Source organism: Balaenoptera acutorostrata, chromosome 1, assembly GCF_949987535.1.
Source record: "Balaenoptera acutorostrata chromosome 1, mBalAcu1.1, whole genome shotgun sequence".
In the NCBI taxonomy this organism is placed as follows: Eukaryota; Metazoa; Chordata; class Mammalia; order Artiodactyla; family Balaenopteridae; genus Balaenoptera; species Balaenoptera acutorostrata.
In genome coordinates this window covers 23,591,743-23,615,807 of record NC_080064.1, presented here as the reverse complement: position 1 = coordinate 23,615,807, position 24,065 = coordinate 23,591,743, and positions in this window count along the sequence as shown.

The window sequence follows — 24,065 nt, the reverse complement described above, 5'->3', positions numbered from 1 at the left end:
AAGAGATGAGCATGTGCTGGGCACCTGCTGTGTGCCGTGATTTTGACTGGTCAGAGCCACGTCTGTGACCTTATTCAATCAGCACAGCAGTCCTTTGAGGGAGGAAGTTATCATTTCCCCCTTTTTACAAGTGAGGACATTGAAGATCAGGGAAATGACTTGCCCTGTTCAAGGCCAAGCCTTGGACAGAGTGTAAGTGACAGAGCCAGCCCCAACCCTTCATCCACTGCCCTGGGGACGGAGGTTTGGGATCCTCGGCATTGGAGGTGTTAGCTGTTGCTACCTGCTGATGACGTGGATTAGACTGTCCCAGGAGAATGTGAAGGAGGGCAAATCATTGCACAATGATAAAAGTGGGTGTGCTGTGAGGATGAGTTGAGAGACCAACAAAGTGGTTTGAGAATAATCTGTCAGAGAGGTAGGAGGAGAACTAAGAAAGAGAAAGAATGACATGGAGAGAGGGGAGAGGGACAGAGGATCAGGAAGCAGGTGGTACAGACATAGAAAACAAACTTATGGTTACCAAAGGGGAAATGTAGGGGAGAGGAATAAATTAGGAGTTTGGGGTTAACGTATGCACACTACTATATATAAAATAGATAATCAACAAGGACCTACTGTATAGCACAGGGAACTCTACTCAATATTCTGTAAAAACCTATATGGGAAAAGCATCTGAAAAAGAATCGAAATATGTATATGTGTAACTGAATCACTTTTCTGTACACCTGAAACTAATACATCATAAGTCAACTATATTCCAATATAAAAAAAAATTTTTTAATCGACCTAGTTCAGAAGAAGAAGAAGGAGGAGGAGGAGGAGAAGAAGAAAAAGAAGGTAGACTATTGTCAATAGTGATGATGGTAGTCAGCAGTGACCAATGGCAGTCAAAGGCAATCCACAGTGGTCGGCAGTGATGGTCAGCCTGGGCATTTGTAGTCAGTGATGGTCAGTGTTCAGTGGCAGTTGACAAAGGTGAATGGTGATCTGTGTGGTCCACAGTGGTCACCAGCAGGTGGTGGTCCAGCCAGGGAAGCACTGAGAAGTGCCCCTTGGATGTCACCACCAAGAGATCCCTGGTGACCTTTGCAAGAGCAGCTGCAGGAATCCATGTGGGTGGGGCTGGGGGGGGGGGGCGGAGCAGGAAGTGGAGAGCCTGGCGATAACTAGGATGCGGACTGAACCAGAGGAGATGAAACTCATGTCGGGAGTGAAGAGGACTGTTTTTTCTATTGTCACCTGCCAAGTGGGTGACTTGAGGAGAGCAGTAACAGTCTGGGACAGTTCATGTGTGGGCAGGAGAAAGAGGAGATGAGGGAGAAGTAAAATGATGGTGGAGCAGCTAATGGGACACCCCACCCCACTCCTAATGGGATCAGTTGGTTTAAATCAAGTGAAGCAGAGGAACCTGGTGGAAAGTATTTGGAGTTAGGAGTCAAGGCAGCATGGTTGGAGTCTGCTTTCACCGTCTGCTAGCTGTGTGACCTTGCTTACTCCCCATGGGCCTCATTTTTCCTCACCTGTAAAATGGGACCCAGAATGCCCACGCTTACGGCACAGGGTACCTGCGAGGATTAAATGAGAAAACTCGTGGAGAGTTCTGACTTAGCACAACGCCCACGTAAAGTGTTCAACAACATAGCCTCTGGAATCAAGGTCACTTCCTGGATGAGATGACCTTGGACATGAAGCCTCAAAATGGGGACATTAATTGTGCCTACATCGTGGCATTGTTTTGAATGAGGCAATGCCTTTATCGTGTTTAGTACAGCACAGCGCAGAGGAAGTGCTCCACGAATGACATAGAGCCACAGTGAATGGGACAAGCTTCCCTCTCTTCTGGGTAGATTTTTCTGCTGCCTTCATCCTTCCGGGGTCCGGTGCCTCTGTGGGTGAGGGCTCAGACTGATCTCAGTGTACTGGGGTCTTAGAGGTGGCAGGGAGCCTGGAGATGAGCTCTCTATGCCAGCTTCTTCCCGGAAACATCGAGATTCATAACCAGAGAGGGTTGAGCCTGTCGAAGGTCACAAAGAGTGATGGTAGAGCCAGGCTAGGGACCTGGGGACACCTGACTCCAGCAGCAAGGCCACATCCCTCACAGCCCCCTGTGTGCACTGGGGTCAAGGACTTGGGGGCTCATCTGCCCTCCACAGTAGACCCCAGAAGCCAAACCAAACCAAAGTAAGAAGTAGCTGTTCGGTACTGAGTGGCCGCTGGTCATGAGACCCTGGTCTGAACACTTTATACATCACCACTTAGTTCATCCCTTCCACGCTTCAATGAGGCAGATACCGTTGTTGTCTGTCTTCCCTTACACATGAGCAACTGAGACTCAGAGGCGAAAAGACCAGGCAAGCGGCGCACACAGGATACATGGCAGAGCCAGGATTACCAGCCCAGGCAGTTTGGCCCTAGAACTCGTGAAGCCACACCTGTTCTGTGTGTCTTGGGCAGAGCGAGAAAGAGGGAAGGGGGTGGGAGGGCCTGGGGAGAAGCTCCACCCCCATGTCTGGAGGGGATCCAGGCCGCGTCGGCACGCAGCACGGCACATAGTGTGTGTTCATTTGTGTGGATGGTCTGACCCTCTAGAGTGTGCCTTCCTCCTGAGCAAACCTGTCTGGCCCAGGGAGTCTACAGAGGGCAGTTTGCTCCCCTAGACTGAGCTGGTGAAGCGGGGGCAGGGTGGCAGAGGGGAGAACAGCACCAGCCAGACCCAGGCTGGGTCCCAGCACCACCAAGTCTGATCTGTGCAAAAAAGGCCAAAGCTCTTCCCTCCCCTGAGCCTCATGTCTGCAACTTCGCAACGCAGATGGACACAGTGTAACCGCCAGCTTGTGGCATCGCTGTGGGAATCAAAGGAACTAAGAGAGAGGAGGAGAGGTGGGACCAGAGATTTTACCTTCTGAGCCTCAATTTCCTCATCTGAGGAATAGAGATAATGATACCCTCTTACAGGTTTTCCTTCAAGGCTTGCAATCTTGTGTTTAAATTGCCTGGTACCCAGTAACATCCGTGACCCAGTAGTTAAGATGATGATGATGATGATAATGATGGCAATGATAACAGAGGTTGAATTGAGCCGAATTAACAGGGAGAAGAGAGTTGGTTAAGGGAACATCCTGTCCCCACCAGGGAAGGGATGGGCTGATTACGGATGCCCCTGCTTGCCCCTTACCACCTGCCAAGCCAGAAAGGCTCCAGGAAGCTTCCGGGGATGACTCAGTAGGCGGGTGGCCCACTGCCTTCCTGAACATCGGCTGTTGTCCTTCCTCCCAGAGGAGATTTGTCAGTCATCGCAGGCATGGGAGGGAGGTCTGGCTCTGCTCTCCCCCTGGGGCAGGGGCTGGAAAGACTCGAGGAATGGGCGGGAGGGTAGATGCAGGCAGGGGGATGACAGGCCGGGTTCTGCCCCTCTGCTTGTTCGTGGTCCACCCCACCACAGTCCTGCCCCGAGGCCAGGCTCTTTTCTTGATCTAATTAGCCTCACTGAGAATTAAACTACACAGCCTTGAAGTGAACATGTCCCCTGAGAGCATCCCAGAACTAACACTGATTAAATATGAAATGATCTTTTCTTCAGGACCAGAGTCAGGGATGGGAGCTGTAATTACTAGTTCCGATTATGCAGTGGGTGGGGGGGGGGTTGTTTTTTGTTTTTTTAAATAGAATAAAATAGAGAAGAACTAGGACTTGGATTAAGACTAGGACCAGGACTAGAAATAAAATGAAATGAAATGGAGTAGCGTAGCATAGAATAGAAACCACCCTTCCCATCCCACGGGTAAAAACAATTAACAACATTCTGGGTTGTTTCTGCTCTAAGGAACATGACCTTTTTTATTTTTTATTTCCTTTCCCATTCTTACGGTTGTACTTTTTCATCCAGGTGATTTGCTGTGCACCTACTATGTGCTAAGTGGTTAGCGGGTGCAGGGGTGAGAAGTAAACGAGCCAGACCAGGTACCTGGTCTCCTGAGGGTCACGGTCAGGAAGGGACGTGGCCTTCGAGGAAAAGTCCTAACCAATGTGTGACCACACCCAGGGATGGGGCCAAGCATGCCCTGCACGGGAGGCTGTGTGGGAGGATAATAAAGGGGACTAACTCAGATGGGGGTCTCAAGAGCTGATATTTAAGTGGTGACCTGGGGACTTCCCTGGTGGTCCAGTGGTTAAGACTCTGCACTTCCACTGCAGGGGGGCATGGGTTCAATCCCTAGTCAGGGAACTAAGAGCCCACACGCTGCACGGTGCAGCCAAAAAAAAAAAAAAATTAAGATGTTTAAGTGGTGACCTGAAGGGCCTGTGCTCCCATCATGCCCTCTGCTAGAAGTGCTCTTCCTCACATATCCACGTGGCTCCCTCCTTCATCCCTCCCTGCCCCAAGTCTTTGGGAAAATATCAGCTTCTCAGTGAGCTCTTCCTCACCCACCATCACTTCAACTGCAACCCCTGATGGTCCCATGTTCCCTTGCTGCTTGATTTGTCTCCTTTTCACTTGTCACCAAACTATACACGAGATACGTTTGATCTAGACAGTTACAGTCTGTCCTCCCCATTAGAAGAGAAGCTTCCCAAGGCCAAAGGGTCTTGTGGCCGCTGCTGCTGTTCTCCGTTATAACCCCAGCTCCTGGCACAGGGCGGGGCTCACTACACACCTACCAAGCGAATGAACGAGTGAGTGAGTCTTGCTCGGGGGACGAAAGATGGGGAGGTCCCTCAGGAGTGGGAGCGGGGCATGAACCCGTGCAGCGTGGGCCAGCAGCAGGGGAGATGGTCAGAAGGGGAGGGGAGGAGGGGGAACAAGCCATGGGGTCCAAAGGGCTGTAAGGGGTGCAGGAATGTGGGGTGGGGGGGATTGAGGGTAAAAGCCCAAGTTCTCGATGTTGGTGACCAGCCAGGAAGCACGATGGCAGAACAGTCTCCAGGGCACAGAGGGGTTCAGATTGAGGTGGGCTGCAACGGAGGGGCCTACGGTCATCGGGCTCACATGGCAGAGTCCAGAGATAACCAACAGGATGAGGGCTGAGCAGTAAGGGAGAGCCAAGAGCAGTGGCCTCACAGGCTGAACAACACAGAAGGATCCATTTTCCTGTCCCGAAGCCTCCCTGATTTGTATCAGAAACAAGTGGGGGCAGAGGATGCCTGGATTTGTAATCACATCACCTGGTTATGGATTTCACAGCCTGTGACATCCACCCAGGCCTGGCTATAGTAATAATCTCCTCCCACCTGCTCGCCTACAGCAAGGGCACATTCCCTCGCCAGGGGCAGGGGTGGGGTGGGCTGGGGTGGGCTGGGGTGGGCTGGGGTGGGCTGCGGAGGGGTGGGGGTGGGGCCCAGCTCCTGCCTGAGGGCTCTGGTCACCATGGAAACAGGTGGCTGGGAAAGGCAGGCCCTGAGGCAGAGGCCTTCAACCAGGCTCCAGCGCTGGGTCCACTTAAGCCCAGGCAGAGTCTCAGCCCTAAGTTCCTTTACGGTTCCCACTGCACAGGTAGAAGGGACCCCTCCCCACTTCAGAAGCCCAGGGCAGGTCACCCAGGCTCCTGGAACAGCTTCATCTGCCCCCCAGGTCCTGCCAGCAGAGGTGAGAAGAGCAAAAGCTGAGCCCAGCACCTGTGGGGTCAGAGACTGGGGCTGCGGGGCTGGAAACTGAGGCTGCGGGGGCAGGGGGTGGAGGGAGGGGACACCAGGACATCGGGCTTGTAAAGGCCCCCAGAGGCCTTGGGCTCAGCCCACTCCTTCTCTGGACGGGAGAGCTGAGGTCCTGAGGGTACAGGGCCCTGACAGTTCCCGGCATCAGCACGGACTTCCTGAGGACACTTCTTCCCAACAGGCAAAGTGACAGGCAAAGTCCTCAAAGCCTTTCAGGGCCTCCACTGTCTCCCACCTTCTCCCAGGCAGGCGGGCTCCAGCTTGGCCATGTGAGTGTGAACCCAGGGCTTGCTGGCCTCCTAAGTGACAGCCAAGACTCAACTGCCCCCAGGGCACATAAGCCCCAAACCACCCCCAACCCGGTGCCGGGCCAGCTCCTGCCCCCGTGCCCACCGCCCCTGCAGCGAGGCCTGTGCGCCCTGAGCCTGCCGCGCACCAAGCTTGAGAGCTGGTTTGGGGCGGTGGGGAGCAGGCAGCATTTGGTGCAGAGTCCGCGGTTTCCGCAGAGTGTGTTTTTGGTGCCCAGATGGGAGATGACGATGCAGCAGCGGGGAGGGTCCCGTGAGCCAGGCTCAGCGTGGGGACGCTGTCCCAAAGCCTGCGGGAGCCACGGAGGGTGTCAAGGCAGAGATCAACGAGACTGTCCTGGGTTTGGGACGATCACTGTCTGGTGGCCGGGGTGTGGGTGCAGGTCATCCCCAACGTGTGTGCAGCCCGGGGCAAGAGAACCAGTGAGGCCCCCAGACCAGTGGGCTAAATATCTAAAAGTTATAAAGCAACTAACAAACTGTCAAATCAAATAAGTTTTTCCTCCTACCTCCTCAAATTCCTGAGCCCAGGGATGTAGGGAGCAGAGACAGCTGGCCCCTGACCCCTGACCCCTGACCCCTGACCCGGCCTGGACCAGCACCTTCCCTTCCCTACCTCAGCTCGGCCGCTCCACGGTCTCACGCACAGTGTGCGACACCCCAGCCCGCAGGCTCTGTCCGCACCTCCCCACCCACAGCTGCACTTTGGGGTTTAGGGGGCACATGCAGGCTGTGCCGGCCACCCTCGGGGGGGCAGACCCCGGAGGAGGCCACACGAGCCCTGGAAGCAGGCTCGGGTCAATCAAGAAGGGAGTTCTGGGGTTGGGGGACCGGAGCTTGTCCCTTGTCCCCCTAGTCCCTGAGGGGAGAGGCACGGCTGGAGGAGGCGGGAACAGGGCCCTAAAGCATGGGGCCCCGGGCAGGACCCCCCTGCTCACATCTCAGGGTCACGGGATGGAATACAGGGGCCGTGGTGGGGCTGAGGGACCAGGCGGGGCTGGTGAGGAGTGATGTCTGGCCAGATGGAGATGCTCAGGGCCTGAGATGGGGCAGGGACGGTGGATGTGGGGAGGGGACTCCAGAAGTTAAAGGAGTTCAACTTGGCAGGACCTGATGGTCCCTGAGGTGTCAGGAGAGTCAGGGATGCCCCCTTGTTTCTGATTTGGGTGAGTGGGAGCTGCGGGGGCAACACCGAGATGGGAACCGTGGGGAGGACCACGTTTGAGGGGAAGGTGAAGGGTTTGGTTTTAAATTTCTTGAGGGGCAGGAGGCTGCAGGACCCCCAGAGGGAAAGGTCAAGGAGGCAGGGGTGGCCTGTCCAGCTCAGCCCTGTGTGGCCAGGCCTTGGACAGGCCGGGTGCATCAGAGACCCTCGATATGGATCATGGCTCAGCGGGGTGGCAGCACATAGAGATCAGGGGCTGTTAGCACATGGACGGGGGTGGACCCACAGGCGTGGCCGAGCTCACTCAGGGAGAGAGAAAAGGGGAGGGTGATTCGGGGAAGCAAGGATACCCGCCCTGGCTTCAGCGTGGCTGGGTCTGCAGAGCTGACTCCCTCCTGGAGGCACGTGGAGGGGAGCCGAGGGGTGAAAGGAGAGAGCTGGTCCAGCGCCACCACCTTCCACGTGCTGACCCTGCCCACTAGTGAGCGTGGCCCAACCAGTGTCCTGCCTCTGACCAATCAGATCTGCACATCTTCCTTTCTAGGGGAGCATGGAGGGGTCTTGCAAGGACACCAGAGGTGGGTCTGCTATGGGGTGAAGGGCAGACATTCCCCCCCCTCCAAAAAAATGAGTTAGACTCTGACAACTGCTGTAATAGTGATCAGAACAAAATCTGCACAGAACATAGAGGTGAAGGATGTTCATTTCAACTGGGAGGTGAAAAAAGCTTCATGGAAGGCCTGCCCTTGACTTTGGCCTTGAAAGTGAGGGAAGATTTCAATAAGCAAAGATGGGGTTTGGTGGGAAGGGCGGGAAGTGCAGGAGAGTGTGCTGGGCGGGTGGGGGGAGGGGGCGGGTGGAATGCAGGGCACCATTCAGCCACACTGCAGGGGCCTGGTGTGCTTTGAACAAAGGGTGCAGTGGATGCGGCTGGAATTAGAAAAAGCATCCCTCAAGAAGTAGCAATGGGCCACTGGGGGGTAAAGATGGAAGATTTGAAGTGGAAAGAGGAGCAGAGATAAACGCTCCCTGTGCAGCAGACAGCCCACGGCTGAGATGGCCGTGCTGGTGGAGGGGCGGGTTTAGAATGCGAATCACACAGCCTAGGTTTCTGAGGAGACTTAGATGAGAAGAATAACAAAATCATAAATTTTTAGAATCTTAGGGAATCTTATAATCTTCGTATAATCGAATTATTGGATCTCAGAGTCTAAAACTACAGCAATTTGGATCTTAGATTGCTCAGGGTTTCACAACCCAGCCTCCTCCCACTCTGTAATGATAATCCGCACTCCAGGCTCAGTGTTTTGCACACATTATGTCCTTTTGTCTCCATGACAACCCTGGGACGTGGAACTTATTTTGCCTGATTTCCCAGATGAAGAAACTGAGGCTCAGTGAGTGTAAGTCATTGCTAAAGGTCAGACCCCTTGCCATCAGCGTGACCGAGACTCAGCCCAGATCTCTTGGCCTCTGAAGCCCATGCCCCCAACCTCTCTGCTGGTTTGTCTCCTGCGGGGCGTCTCTGCTGAGTGCTCACCCTTCCTCTGTGCACACCTCCAGCGACGGGGAGCTCATTACCCCTTCCCAGGAGTGCTCATCCATCCCAACAGTGGACACATCTCTTCTGCTGTTCCTAAATCTGCCCTGGGAGACCTCACAGAAGAACATAACCTTCACCTGGGACTCCTGTAGGGAGGGGAAGCAGCTGCCTGAGGTGGGATGACGATCACACAGGAGGGGGGAGTCTCGGGTTAGGGAAGCCCCAGCTGCAGCCCCTCCCTGGCGATAGAGAGGGGGGTTCCTCCTGAGGCAAGGAATCAGCCAGAGACATTGGGAGCAGGACGTCTCAAAGACAAGTGAAGACGGAGCTCAGAACACTGGGTGCTGGGGGTGAGGGATGGATTATTATACAGAAACACAATTTTCCAGCAGTCAGAGGCATGGGGCCTAATAAGATTGGACTCGTTAAGTGCTGTGCCTTTAATTTCTTGGCTCTTCTCCCTGAAAACTTATTCTACAAAATGTGCCTTTGTGCCATCCATCCTCCCAGATGGCTTTTTAAGTGAAGCTGTTTGTTACGTGGGAGAAGAAAAGGGCGGGGGGGGGGGGGGGGTGGGGGGGAGGAGCAGGAAGGGGGTGGTGGAGCGACCGCAGCCCCCAGGGCTGGAGACAAAGTGGGAACAGCAGCGAGTGGGAGGGCGGGGCAGGGAGAGCCGGGGTGGTCCAGGAAGGGGCAGAGCAGGCCTCCCTGGATGGGACCTCGGCACAGCGGAGTCACATGACCAGAGTCCCAGTGACAGTCGCTGGCAGTGTCCCGGCCCCACTGTGTGCCCAGCTCTGGGTGAGCACTTTGGACTCAACGACCCAACACGTCCTGACACAAGCTGTGTACCAGGTCCAGGGACCACCCTCATTCCACACAGGAGGGGCTCAGAGAAGTGCAGGCCTTCGCCCAAAGTCACACAGCTGGTGAGAGGCAGACTCGGGATTCGAGCCCAGGACTGTGGGACTCCAGAGCCCCAGCTCTTAACTGAGATGTCACACAGCCCCTCCCAGACTGTCAGCTGGAAGAGCCTTAGAGATCAGCCCCACTGCAGCACTACTGCCCTTGGGACCTCAGTTTCTCCATCTGTACAGTGAGGTAGTTGGTGCAACTCCCTGGTTCTCAGGCCTGACTCCACATCAGAATGTCCTGGGGCTTTTCAGCAATACTGAGGCCTGGGCCCCACCACAGGCTGATGGAGTCAGAATTTCTGGGAATGGGGCCCATGTATCTAGATTTTTTTGAAAATCCCACTGCTAACAATCCTAATTGCTGGAGAGGATGCAAAGCAATAGGAACTTTCACTCATTGCTGGTGTGAATACAAAATGGTACAGCCACTTTGGAAGACAGTTTGGCAGTTTCTAACAAAGCTAAACATAGTCTTACCATACAATCCAACAACAATCACACTCCCAGGTATTCGCTCAACTGATCTGAAAATTTGTGAATATACAAAACCTGCATGTGAATGCGTATAGCAGTTTTATTCATAATTGCCAAGAACTGAAAGCAACCAAGATGTCCTTCTACAGGCAAATGGTAAACACACTGTGGTACACCCAGACAAGGGAATATGACTCAGTGATAAAAAGGGCTGAGCAATCAAGCTACACAAAAATGGGTGAATCTTAAATGCCCACTGCTAAGGGGAAAAAAGTCACTTGAAAATACTGCATTTGTATGACATTCCGGAAAAGGCAAAATTATAGACACAGTAAACAGATCAGTGGTTGCAAGGGGTTTGGGGAACAGGGAGAACTGAAGAGGTGAAGTATTATACAGAAGATTTTTTTCAGGACAATAAAGCTCTTATGTGTAATACTATAATGGCGGATCTACGATACCATGCATTTGTCTGAATCCATAGAACTTACAGTAGAAAGGATGAATGTACACAGATTTTGAAAAATCCTTTAGGAGGTCAGGGAGTCCAGGGTGGGATGCAGACTGTGACAAAAGAATCTAACTGTCTCACAAATGTATGAGATACCCTCAGTGAAGCAGGTGGAGACAAAAGGTGCTGACCTCTGTGACCTTGAAAATGGGTGGAGTCTGTAAGACTAAAGGCAGCAGGAACTGCACGGAAGCACTGCCCTCTACTGGATAAAGTTGTTTTCCATGGCAGATGGGTTAACAAGTCTGAAATCACTATACATGTACACTGGGAATAAATGTTCCTGTGGATGGCAGATGGTGGGAGCCAGTTTTCTCACTGCTGGGGTGGGAGGTTCCAGACAAAGAAGGGGAGGAAGCTAGAATGGTCCACGTGGTAATGGGGTAGAGTTGGAGACACCCGTATGAACTCATGTTTAGCTGAATATAGACACAGAGGTTTACATATAGAAATATTTTTTTTTTTAGACTTTTTTTTTTTTATAGCTACTTTATTTATTTATTTATTTATTTTTGGCTGTGTTGGGTCTTCGGTTCGTGCGAGGGCTTTCTCTGGTTACGGCAAGCGGGGGCCACTCTTCATCGCGGTGCGGGGACCGCTCTTCATCACGGTGCGCGGGCCTTTCACTATCGCGGCCCCTCCCGTTGCGGGGCACAGGCTCCAGACGCGCAGGCTCAGTAGTTGTGGCTCACGGGCCCAGCTGCTCCGTGGCATGTGGGATCTTCCCAGACCAGGGCTCGAACCCGTGTCCCCTGCATTAGCAGGCAGATTCTCAACCACTGCGCCACCAGGGAAGCCCCATATAGAAATATTTATACCTAAGTGTATATGCACGGGTTAGTGCACAGAGCTTTATTTCCTTTCTCTGTGAGCTGACAGAGCCTAGAGGCAATGACATCCCAGTAGCAACAAGCATAGCTAGTACCCAGATCTTGGTTTCTCATACCATTCTCCAATAAAAGGAGCCAGGTCCCCTTGAAGAAAAGGCTGATTCTAGGACTAGGGCAGGAAATATACAAGATGAGCACAGCACATCTTTTAGGGCCAGAAAGTAAGCAAGTGCTAAAAACAAACAAAAGAAAAACTCATAATGATGGGTGAAAATCAAAGGGAAACAAGAGCCAACTGAAAGAACTTTCAATGGCCAAAGCTAGGTCAATCTCAGCAACAGAATACATAAAGTAATATTGGATTATAACCCAAAGGATAAAATAAATATATCCATGAGTTCATACTGATACGAATGAATGAATACATATACATACATACATATGAAAAAGATCTCACATGCAGAAAAATTTCAAATAATTTATGTAGAATCTGTAATGTCACCTCTCTCATTCCTGATATTGGTAACTTGTGTCTTCCCTTTTTTGTTTCCTGATCAGTGTGACTAGAAGTTTATCCATGTTATTGATGTTCTCAGAGAATCAGCTTTGGTTTCATTGATTTTCTCTATTGCTTTTCTCCACTGATTTCTACTCATAATTATTTCCTCTCTGTTACCTACACTGGATTTAATTTGCTCTTCTATTTCTAGTTTCCTTAAGTGGAAGCTGAGGTCACTGATTTGAGACATTTCTTCTTTCCGAATGCAGGCAGTTAGTACTATAAATTTCCCCTACGAACTGCTTCAGCAGCATCCCACAAATTTTGAGATGCTGTGTTTTCATTTTCTTTCAGGGAAAAATGCTTCTAGTTCCCCTTTTGGTTGATTCTTTTACACATGGGTTATTTAGAAGTGTGCTATTTAGTTTCAAAATATTTTGGAGATTTTTCAGAGATCTTTCCGTTACTGAAACAGCTCTTTCTGTTAAATTACTGATTTCTCATTTATTTCTGTTGTGGTCAGAGAACAAACTCTGTATAACCTGAACCCTTCAAATGTATTGAGACTTGCTTTATGACCCAGAATATGGTCTATGTTGGCATATTTAGATATACTCATGAAAAGAATGTATACTTTGCTGTTGCAGGATGGAGTGTTCTATAAATATCACCTAGATCAAGTTGGTTGATAATGTTAATCAAGTTCTCTGTATCTTTTATGAATTTCTGTCTACTTGCTGTATCAATTATTGAGTAAGGCATGCTGAAATTTCTATCATTGTGGATTTGTCTATTTCTCCTTGCAGTTGTATCATTTTTTTTGTTTTATGTATTTTGAAACATTGTTATTAGGTACATAAACATTTAGGATCGTTAGGTCCTCTTGATGAATTCACAATATCATTTCCTTTCTCTCTGGTAATATTGTTTTTTCTGCAACCTACTTTATCTGATATTACTATAGCCACTCCAGCTTTCTTTGCCAGTCACTGTGGATTTTACCTTATTGGGTGCTGGATATTTTTGTTTTGTTATAAATATTTTGAGCTTTATTCTGTAATGCAGTTAAGTTACGTGGAAACAGTGTGATTCTTCAGGGTCTTCTTTAAGATATCTTAGATGGGACCAGAGCAGCTCTCAGTCTAGGGCTAAAGTTTCCCACACCTGAGGCAAGACCCTTCTGTGTCCTCTCCGGAGTCTTCTCTCTGTGCAGCTCTCTCTTCTCAGGCACTATGCCCTGTGAATTCCAGCCACCTTGGTCTTCTGGAATCTCAGCTCCAACTCCTCAACTCTGGGACCTCCTTGGGCTGCACTTACATTCCTCCTCCTTGTCCCATGGCCGGGAAACTAAGGGCTGGAAACCAGGGTGACTGTAGGGCTCACTTCATCTGTTTCTCATCTCTCCTTCATTGCCTGATGTCCAGCATCTTGTAAACCATTGTTTCATAATTCTGTGGTTTTTGGTCACTTCGGGTGGGAAGTTCACTCCATCTTGCCTGGAAGAGGAAATCTTTACAGCTGGGGTTGAGAACCACTGAGCTACCTCAATCATCTCATTGTTCAGATGGGGAAACTGAGGCTGGAAGGTGTGGCACTTGCCCAAGGTCACATAGCAGATTAGAGGGTCTAGAACCTGCATCCCCCATGTGTGGGATTCTCATGAGAACCCCAAGTGATTTCAGAGAGCGATGAGGAAATAGGAATTACTCTCAGCATACCTCTGCAGGAACCTGGTGTGAGGGCTGGTGACGGAGGCTGTTTTCCCTCTGCACCTCTTGGTCCTCTGTGTTTCCCTCCCTGTCTTCCTCTTTCTCCAGTGCAGCCCAACCCGAGGCTGCAACACCTCCACTTCCAGCAGCAGATGGCAAACCCACCACCCTGCACAGCCTCCCAGCCCCATGTCTAGGGCTGTAGCCCAATAAATGATGATAGGATTATAAACAACAAAGGAGAATGGAAGCCTGAGAAAAGGATGATGCTAGCAGACAAGAAGCCAGGGAAAAGCCATGCCAGCTGCTCTGCAGGCTGGTCCAGGTCCAAGCCCATCATGATGTTCTCCCGTGTTTCAATTATGAAAAACCCTAGCTCTAGATCCAGATATATAAAATTAGTTTTTTTCCTTGCCTTTCCTTTCCATCCTTGGGTATCTGGTGGATTTGTCTGCTTCTATAGCAGCCTCCAGATGAGGGGGAAACAAGAACTTCTCAAACTGTGGCTAGAAAATTGGTGTTGGAGAGACAGCCATTGTACCCTCTGGTGAGAGGCCGTGGCCAGAGGCTCTCAGGGTGGAGGGAGAAGCCTCGCTCCTGCCCACCTGGCCCAGGAGCCTCTGAGCTCACTGTCTGCCCCACCCCCAGCCTGCTCCTCTCTGGGGCTTTCTATCCCAGAAAAGCCCTCAGAAGCCCCCTCTTCTTCACCACTCCCCTAAAGTTGAATTAAGTCACTCCTGTCCCCATTCATTCACCAAACGTACCAAGGCCCACCATGTGCCTGCCCTGCACCTGGGACACAGCGGTGATGGAGGCAGCCCTGTCCCTGCCCTGTCACTTCTGGGTCACAATCTAGCAGGGGAGACAGGAGCAGAGACATGCGCAGGTGACGCACAGCTGCGCTGAGGGCTGTGCTTGGTGCCCAGAGCTGCAGAGAAGACGGGAGGGGAGACCCTGGGGCCAGGGGACGGGGTGCAGAGGCCCCTGAGGTGGGGAGAGCTGGGGGTGCTTCTCTGTAGGAAGAGGGATCACAGTGAGGCTGGGTCCTCCGGGTCGACGCTCACCTGACTGGAAGCTCTGAGCCCATTTCCAATCTCTAATAAAATACTGTAGTTAATTCGCTGCCCCAGGCTGGCCCCGCCCACAAGCCGGCTGTGCCCCTCAGGCCCCCGTGCTTCCGCCCGCTGACCTTCTCCTTCTCGCCTGTCCCAGCCTCCCCTGAGGTCTGAGATCTCCCTCAGGGCCCCCCCCCTCCTTGAGGGTCCCCTGGGGTCCGTGGGGATGGGCTTGGACTGGACACCCTGATGAGAAGCCGCTGGCGTCTCCCAGGCCCCTTTGGGGACAGTGTCCTGGTCTGTAACCGGACATCATCACCCACCACAGGGCGTCCAGAGCCGGGGAAGTCATGCAAACCCTGACACTGCGCCCTGCTGGGGAGACCCAGCGAGCAGAAGCAGTGTCACCTCGTGAACCCGCAAGGACTCGGACGGGGACCCTAAGAGGAGGACGTCCTGTCCCATGAGCCTCCATCGTCAGGCAGATGGGCCTCTGCCCACCCGTCCTCCGATCCTCTGTCTCCTCTGGAGACATGGGGCCTCCCTGGACCGGGACAATGTAACTGGACTGTAGTCAGAGCCCGGGAGCATGTTCTGGAAGCCCTGGTAGCGGCAGAAAGCTGGGGGAGGGGAGGGAGGGTAGACACAGCGGAGGGGGCGGGGCTCCAGTCAAATCCATTTTCTCTCTGGGTGTGGACAGGCGGTAACTCTGGGAAAACTCCGGAGGGAGGACGGAGGACGGGAGGCAGCCTGGAATCCAACAGCCCCGGGGGCATCCGATCACGCTGCTAAGAACCATAGCCAACCACTGGGCGCAGGGCCCTGGGCCACCTCCACCCTGGGCATCGTCCAGGTCTTTGCCTGGGCCCTGGGGGTGAGAAGTGTTCCTGCCCCACTGAAGTGGCTTAAGGCTTGTGCTTCGCAGGAGAGAAGGGTCTGGGAAGTGGGAGGGCTCTCAGATCTGTGTGCCATCGGGAGGTGGCCCTCTCCGCTGCTACTCCTGTCCCCAGCCTTTGTCCTGAGCACCACGGGAAACCGCCGTGAATGCGCGCTCCCCTTGGGTCTGGGACCCCCGGGAATGCTCAGCTGGCGTGCCAGTCCGCATTCAGCCTCCAAGAATTCATTAAAATGTTAGCCGTTTGTTTCGTGCCTACTTTCACCGCAGCTACCTCTCTCTCCGAGGTTCTGCCAAAGGTGCAGCGGTCTGCGTGTTCTGTCTCTTCTTTGTGCGTCATGTCATTCTGTGGATTTCAGTTCATTGGGTACCTTGCAGCCCCAGCTTCCTGATGGGCTCAAGAAAAGTTATGATTTTGTAGATTATGCGGCTTTTTTTCCTACATTCTCTCTTGTGTCTTTTCATATCCTAAGTAGAAGCAGAAATCGATGAGCAGACCAAATAAGTAAATAGAATGTTAGGAAGTGTGAGCAAAGGCTAGAGGCAGCATAATGATGGGGCAAGATTTTTCCTTTATAAAGGTCACTCCGGCAGTTCAGTCTTTAACAAATATTTGTTGGGCACGTATTATGTGTCAGGCACTGCTCAAGGCCTAGGTAAAGTGGAGGCAGGGAGACTAGCTGGGAGGCAATAGTAGCAGATTGATAAACAAAGGCCCAGAGAGGGCCATGTAATATACCCAAGTCACACAGCAAGTGAGCACAGAGTTGAGATGGGAAACCAGCTCCTCCGACTCCCCACTCTGGGCTACCCTGTCACAGGCTGCCTTTCGTCATGAGGTTTGCTGGAAGCCCCTGAATCTAATTTGATTATCACCCTGCTGGGAAACAGGGGCTATAGGCCAGGGCTCTGTGTCTCCAAAAGACAGTGAAATATAATTTCAGGCCCATGAAATTAGTAAAGACTAAATAAAAACAGAAAAATCAATGCTGGTAAATCTGTGGTGAGACAGGCACTCTCCAGCACTGCTGGAAGTCTTTTTGGTAGGCAATTAAGTAATAAAGATCTTGAGCCTTCGAAATGTCATGCCCTGATACAGTGATTCCACCTCCAGGAATTGGTCCTTAGGAAGTGGTCAGGGATTTGAGCAAGGGATTATGCCTAGAGATGTTTATTACAGCCTGAGGATAAGAGAGAAAAACCGTGATGCCCTCTTTATCCAGCCACCAAGGGTGACAAAGTAAACAATGACACTTCTAGATGAGGGACTACTATGAAGCAATGAATATGTTGCTCTTAAGGAACTTTTAGTGATGTAAGAAAGCACTCATGATACCATGGTAAGAAAGAAGTAAGACATAGTAAGATCTCAATTACATAAACTATATTGTATATTAAAATCTACAATACGTGCTTACAGAAAGGGTGGGTAATAATACTGATAATAATAATAAAAAAAAGCTTTTATTTGAGTCCTTTCTCTATGCCAGGTACTGTGCTAAAGGCTTTAACTCCAAATACGGACATAGGTGGTAGAAAATGAGGCACAGAGAGGTTAAGTGACGTGTCCAATGTCACAAAGCTGAGAGACCAAGCTGGGACGTGAACTCTGGTCTGGAAGACTCCTGCCTCTCCTGAGTACTGCTGGAGCCGAGGAGAGGGCTGGGCACTGCCTGGACCCCTGCCCCATTGCCCCGAGCTCCCGGAGAATCCACGTGCTGTGTCGCGAGACTGTGGAGGCTCTGCTGACTGCCCTGATAAACTGAGGCCCAGATCCCCCCTAACTACCCCCCGAGCTGTTCCAGGACCCTGTTCTCTATTTGGCCACATCTGCCCACCCCTCAACCCCCCCAGTCTTCCGAGTTACTCAGTGTGTTTCCCTGATGGGCTGAGCTGACAGCTGGGAGATGTGTGGAGATGGAGAGCCTTGTGAAGGTCTCAGGGCCCGGCCCTCCCCTCACGAGAGCTGCTTTCACATCCAGTGAAAGACAAACACCAGGGTAGGAGGATCCGGGAAGCATCACTCAAGGGCTTCTCAAATAGGGAGGGGGGGGATGGTTTCCTCCCTGATTTTTGATAAATGTTTTCTTTAAAGCATCAGTTCTGGTGCCCCTGCCCTGCCTGGGTTGCCCGCATCTCTCCCCACCTAGTCTGGGGCTCTTGGACGATACATTGCCTATCTTGGTCTGTCTGCTCACTCACACGTGGAGAGGAATCTCATGGGCACCCTCCACCCCAGATTTTATCCTCCCCTCCTCTGAATGTGCAGCTATCCCATCCACCTCTTGTTTTGATGGATCTAGATGTTTTGATCAGAAATGTGGTGCAGCAACCTGAGCAGGAAGTGAGGCTTCCTGGAAGGAGGAAGAGAGAACGGGATAGCTCCTCAGTGCCCAGCTCATCCTGCCCGGCCCTGCCATCATCTCTACTCTCCACCCCTCCCTTCTGTGGGGACTTGGAGTGGCAGCCATAATGGGGACATGCTAGTGTGTTGGTCACCAGAGTCAGACTGCCCAGACCTCTTTCCCAGCGGGATCTCAGATCCAGCGAGGCCCCACTTCTTGCAGCTCTCAGTCTGTACCATAGGCATAGATGCAAGAAGAGAGATTTGTAATTAACTCTGTGTGTGTGTGTGTGTGTGTGTGTGTGTATTTTCCTTTACAAAGCATTTTCCTATCCATTCTCCATATCCCTGCAAGCCCAGGGGGGTTATCAGCTCCATTTTAGAGATGAGAAAACTGAGGCACAGAGAGACAAGCTGTCTGCCATCCAGTTACTATTCAGCTAATAAGTAATGGATACTGGGCTCAAACTCAGGGGTGACTGATACAAAGTCACTGGTTTCCCCTGGTCACAAAATGGATCCTGGAGAAGCAGACAGCAAGATGAAGTTAGGGATGAGATGTTTATTAGGGATCAACAACTTTGAAAAGAAGGGAAGGAAGCAGGACCGGAAGGAAGGACAACAAACTGTGGTGCAAGTCTGACGATGCTTGACCACCTGGTCTGGAGTGGGGGAGAGAGTAGCTCAAGCAGCATCTGTCAGAGTTGACCGGCACTGGACAGGACCAGCAGGGCACCTACATCTCACTCTGCCCTTGAGGGTGGGCTCCCGGGAAAGGAAGCTCTCTGCAGCGGAAGCAGACCCGAAGGAGCTAACAGAGGGTGGCCCTCTGTAAAAGGCATTCTCTGCAGCTGGACAGCTAGTCCTGCCTTGGTAGAGCATCTCCACGTCAACTACAGGTGCCAGTTACAAGTTCAAGTGTGAGAGAGCAGATAGGTCCCTAACGTTAAGAGCACGATAGAGGGATAGGAAGGATAAACCAGCAGGGCATCCGAGTGGGTCTCTCCACGTCCATCTCAGTCCACCCCTTGAGCTGTTCAGATCCATTTTTTCATGTGGGAAACCTTAGGGAAACCTTCTCAGAGTTTCTGGTGGCCCACTCTTCCAGAGGGGGAACTTAGCAGGAAGAGTTCAGTGAGACCAACGGAGCCCTCAGCCCTCACTGGGACTCAGAGCTGCAAATGATCTTCATCATCTCCTTCTTCCTCTATCCACTCCGGATTTCTCGGACCCTCACTCTGGTGGCTTATGCGATAACATAGCCCGGCTCTCCTCCCCAAGGGGACTGAGCTTCTGGCCACCAGGCTTTTCTCAGGTAAGGACATTATACCTGCCCGTTTACAGTCACGGTTGTCAGAAGAGCATCAAAAAGTGCCCAATAGGACCGTCTGGGTTCCACACCTACTCCTCCCTGCCCTCCTTGCATTGCAGCAGCCCTACCCTCTCTGATCCAGGGTAATTGATCTGACAGTGACCCCTCTTCTTGCAGTCTAGTCCCTGGATTCCAGGAGCCCAAAGCACCCAGGCAGCCACCTAAGCATGCAAACCAGAGACTCTCTCTGGGTTTCCTGGCACATGTGGGTCCTTTCGGGAGCAGGACATCTAACCCTGCGGAGCCCAGCGTTACAGCGACGGGAATCACCAAGCCCCCTGGTGGTTCTCTAGTAATGGTAGTAATGGGACCACTTTGGTTTCTACCTGGTGTTTCTTAAACCCTTGTATTCTTACTGGGGACACCTCCCCTTAAAAAAGGCTGTGATATCGTGCAATACTGCATCCTGCAGGGTGGACCCCCATCCTCACAGGGCATTTCCTCCCAGTGGCACTTCAGCTGGGCCTGCAGTAGACCATTCCAGCACTCTGTGAGGTTGGCAGCCTCTGGGTAGATGGCATGGAAGGTGAACGGGCCCCTGGGTCGGGAACCCGTTCCTGCCCCATAGCCCTCAGATGCTGGTGCTGGATGAGGCCCCACCGGCAGGACAGGCAAATGCCCATCAGGAAGGTAGGTCTGTTCCTGTGAGAACAATCTGCTGGGCCTTTCCACATGCCAGGGTCCCAATGTGGCCAAATTGCCAGTTGGTCTCATTGAGGAATGGTTCCATCTCGGGGGCTCAACAATGGTCTGTGCAGCTAGCAGGTTGGTTTCAAGAACCAGCAGCAGTAGCTAGATCAGCCTTGGTAAGTGGAGCCTGGGCCGTTGCGCCCGTGCATGGCCACCGTCTCCATAGGCCAACACTGGGTGGCCAAAGGCTGGTGTTAACTGTTGGGTCATTTTATTTACGAGATCCTTTAATGCCTCTTCCTCAGAGGATGGGCATGTGATACAAAGACTTGAGCACTTATTGAGCATTTACTGTGTACCAGGTACTGACCTACGAGCTTTACATCTATTAGCTTATTTAGTATGAAATAAGAACTCTCAGCATCCCCATTTTACTGTTGGGGAAACTGAGGCACAGAACAGGTCAAATAACTTGTCCAAGCCTACTCAGTTAGAGAGTGGAAGAACCAGGGTACAAGTGCAGGCATCTGGCTCCACAGCCAGGGCTCGGACCCCCAGGGTCACATGGCTTCTCTGAACGCCCAGACAGATCCTGGTCCTGTCTGCTCCCCCAAGCACATGTCTCAACCCAAAGCTCCTTGGTGGATGAAAACAGACACCGGGTGAGGGACTGTGTCACCTGAGAGCTGTCATCTGCACACCCTCCCCGAGGCGGGCTCAGCCATGCCCTTTTACCCGGAAGTAAGTTTGCTACTGGTCCAGCCTTACGGGGAGCAGCCTTTGCAGCTGGGAGTGCAGTGTAGCCTTGTGGGATATAGTCACTGAGCATCTCCTATGTGCCAGCCCCTGTACTGGGGATTCATGAATGAACAAAAGCAGATTCTCCCCTACCCTTCAGGGTTTACAGTGAGGATGGCGATCAAGGTTAAAATAACACCTTGGATGGGCCTCATAAGACAAAGCAGATGGAGTCATGAGGGTCTGTGGTGGGAGCTCTGAACCAGCCAGGGGAGTTAAGGATGGCTTCCAGGAGGACGTGATGCTGGAGTTCGATCAGAAGCCTGGAAATGCCCTCGCATTGCTCAGAACCACATTGTGGAAGGGACTAGAAAGCCAGCTGAGTGTCTGGCCAAGATGATGGTTAAGATCCCCCTGGAATCCTAAAACCCTGTGATTCTGACTCAATACTTGATAGTTTTAAGGTTCTATTAACTGAAGATTCTAAGGCCTGGGAATTTAAGATTCTGGGAGTCAAGGACTGTTGGGTTCTAAGGTGTTGGAATCCTCACATGTGAGTCTTTGCTGCTGGCAGAACACCAGTCAGAACCTTCCATGGCTCAGAAGCTGGCTATTCCCCTTCCTGAGCCCCAGCCAGGCCCGTAACGCGGATACATATGCAGCTCTTTGTGGCTTAGAGAATGTAAATTTATTCTGCAGCTCAAGCATCAGGCACTCACCTTATCTGCATGTTCCAGTCATCAGAATAAATATTAGGAGACAAGTTTGTGGAGATTTTCCGTGTGTACATGAGTTAAGTCCTCCAGCCAGTGGTTAATCCAGGCAGGGATTTCAAAAGGACGATTTTCTTATATTAATTACAAGGAAGCGCTGGTAACTGGGCCTCTGTCACTGTCTGAGGAGGGCCCTGTCTGCCCAGGAAGGGACTGAGAGAGCCCTTTGTGTGCAGAGGCTTCGGGCCGAGGTGGGACGAGGCAGGAGGGAGGGCAGCCCCAGCGGGTCTGGGCCGTGTGCGCGGGATGGAGCCACTCTCCGCGAGGATCTGAGGGGTCTCCGTGTGAACCCCTGGGTCTGGGCTCACCAGGGGCTGGTGCCAGTGGAGCCTCCCCAGCGGGGGGGTGAGGGCAAGGCAGCCCCCGCCATGGGTCAGACACTGTGCTGGACCCCGGATGGGCTCCGAAGTCAGACAGATGGGGCAGATCTCACCAGCTCAGTAATGTGATCTCTTCAAACCCCTTGGGATTCAGTTTCTTCAAGGGGACCAAGGGTCTCAACCACCCCACCCACCTGCTGGTTCTAAGAATTAGAAATAGAGCATCAATCCCAACAGACACTCTGCTGGGGGCCAGGCACTGCTTAAAGGGCTTCCCATAGTTTAATCCCCACCCCAGCCCGGTGAGGGGGTTCTGTCATTATCCCCACTCCACAGATGAGGAAACTGAGACACAGAGAGATTAAGTAACTTGCTCAACATCACATCGGTTAAAAAAAAAAAGGCAGAGGCAGAATTTGCCATCAGGCAGTTGGCTCCAAAGCTGATGAACTTAAAACACTACATTTAAATTTTCCAACACCCCTCCTAGCGGGGTGCCCAAGAATTGGCCCCATTTCAGCACTGACACCCTAGGATCTGACTCTCATTCTTCTGCTGTGTTGGATGCTCAAGATTATAGCCAGGTGACAGTGAGATGCAGCCAATGGCTCCAGGCCTTTGCTCATGCTGTGCCCCCTTCCTGGACCACCCTTCCCCCAGCTCGTCCAGCAACATTCACCAAGTTTGGTACCTGTTCTAAGACTCACATTCCAAGAGGAAAGACCAACCCCGTAATGTTGGTGTAACCACCACCATTTTATAAAAACTCCCGCTCACAACAGTTTTGTACTTTCCTGTGGCCCCAAGCCCCGGCAGCAGGTAGCAGTATGGGAACTCTAAGCCCGCTCCAGGCTGCTGAGGTCACTTTGTGGAGCTAATGGAGAAGCCGTTCCTGTTTAGAGGCTGGAAGGTGCCCCCTCCCCTCAGGGTTGTCAGTCACTCCTACCTGCAGCCACCAGCCCAGGAGACATACCTCCTTTGTGTCACTAACCAAACCATTGCCATTTAGTCAAGTTAACTAAATGTGAATTGATTAAAAGAACATCACTTGAGATTTAAAAGAGATACACTTAAGAGAGGGATGGGGGGAGAAAATAACAGAACTATATTGCTTTGACATGTTTTTTCAGAGCGAGCCTTGCTAAGAAATTGAGGGCTAAAATAAATTTTTGAAATCTGTGGTTATTGTCGCTCCCAACCCACTTTCCCCAGTTCTAGAACATGAACTCCATGTGGGTGGGAATTTTGTCCATTTTCTTCACTGCTGAATCCCAAGCACCTAGAACATTTTACGGCACACTAGCATAATAAAAATTACATACGTGAAAAATAAAATTTTAAAAGAGATACATTTAGGTACTCGGTAATTCATTCAAAAAAATAGGCAAGTCAGCTGAGAAAATTAATGAACCCAAAGTTGGGTCTTTGAAAACATCAATAAAATCAATAAGCCTCTACCAGGCTAAGAAAAGAAGAGAAAGGTCACAAATTACTAATATCAAAAATGAAAGCAGGGCCATCACTACAGATCTCATGGACATTAAAAGGATAACAGAGGAATATTATGAACAACTCTATGCCCACAAATTTGATAACCAAATGGACCAATTCTTTGAAAGACACAATCTGTCAAAACTCAAGAAGAAATGGATGATCTGAAAGGCCTATGTCTATTAAAGAAATTGAATGAATAATTAATAACCTTCCAAAACAGAAAGCACCAAGCCCAGACAGGTTCACTGGTCAATTCTATCAAATTTTTAAGAAAGAAGTTACACCAACTCTGTACAATCTCTTTCAGAGGATAGAAGCAGAAGGACTATTTTCTAACTCATCCTATGAGACCAGAAAAAGACATTACAAGACAACAAAACCACAGGACAATATCTCTCATAATCATAGATGTAAACATCCTCAACAAAATATTAGTAACCAAATCCAAAAAAATATAAAAATTATTCCATCATGATCAAGTGAGATTTATCCCAGGTATGCAAGGCTGGTTCAATACTCAAAAATCAATTAATGCAATCCATCACATCAACAGACTAAAAAAGAAAAATCACATGGCTGTATCAGTAGATGCAGGAAAAGCCTTTGACAAAATCCAACACCCTTTCATGATAAAAACTCTCAGTAAACTGGAAAGAGAGGGGAAATTTCTCAAGTTGATAAACACTATATACAAAAATCCCACAGCCTACATTATACTTAGTGCTGAGAAACTTGAAGGAGTCCCACTAAGAACCATATTAATATAGTACGCTGGCAGGCATCATTTAAATTCTTTTTACCACTTCACTTTTTAAAACCCACTAATGACTGCCTAT